This window comes from Aptenodytes forsteri, unplaced genomic scaffold (assembly GCF_000699145.1).
Source record: "Aptenodytes forsteri isolate BGI_AS27 unplaced genomic scaffold, ASM69914v1 Scaffold1531, whole genome shotgun sequence".
NCBI classification, from domain to species: Eukaryota; Metazoa; Chordata; class Aves; order Sphenisciformes; family Spheniscidae; genus Aptenodytes; species Aptenodytes forsteri.
The window spans coordinates 1-866 of record NW_008794148.1 but is presented as its reverse complement, the minus strand read 5'-3'; the positions used below and the strand labels follow the sequence as shown (position 1 = coordinate 866).

Here is an 866-nt window from a genome sequence, read left to right as displayed (position 1 = left end):
CTCCCCCTCCCTCCTTCCTCCCCCCCTTTTCAGTACGTGGCCTTCGCCTCCCTCTTCTTCATCCTCATCTCCATCACCACCTTCTGCCTGGAGACCCACGAGGCCTTCAACCGGGTGATCAACAAGACGGAGACGGTGACGACGGGCAACGGGACGGGGACGCAGGTGGCGGTGGAGGTGGAGACGGAGCCCTTCCTCACCTACGTGGAGGGCACCTGCGTCGTCTGGTTCACCTTCGAGTTCCTCATGAGGGTCAGTTTTTGCCCGGATAAACGGGATTTCGTCAAAAGCAGCTTGAACATCATCGACTTCGTCGCCATTTTACCCTTCTACCTGGAGGTGGGGTTACGGGGTCTCTCCTCCAAAGCCGCCAAAGACGTTTTGGGGTTCCTGCGGGTCGTACGTTTCGTCCGGATCCTTCGGATCTTCAAACTCACCCGTCATTTCGTCGGCCTGAGGGTTTTGGGTCACACCTTACGCGCCAGCACCAACGAGTTCCTCCTCCTCGTCATCTTCTTGGCCTTGGGGGTCCTGATATTCGCCACCATGATTTATTACGCCGAGCGCATCGGGGCCGACCCCGACGACGTGACGGGGAGCCGCCAAACTTATTTTAAGAACATCCCCATCGGTTTTTGGTGGGCGGTGGTGACCATGACCACCCTGGGTTACGGCGACATGTACCCCATGACCTGGTCGGGGATGTTGGTGGGGGCTCTCTGCGCTTTGGCGGGGGTCCTCACCATCGCCATGCCCGTCCCCGTCATCGTCAACAATTTCGGCATGTACTACTCCTTGGCCATGGCCAAGCAGAAGCTGCCCAAGAAAAAAAACAAACACATCCCCAGACCCCCCCAACCCGGATC

General features: G+C 58.4%; 1 pseudogene; it reads left to right on the top strand.

Moving 5' to 3' along the window:
• Positions 1-24: 24 nt before the first annotated feature.
• On the top strand, positions 25-858 carry LOC103893177 (annotated as a pseudogene).
• The last annotated feature ends 8 nt before the right edge of the window (positions 859-866 follow it).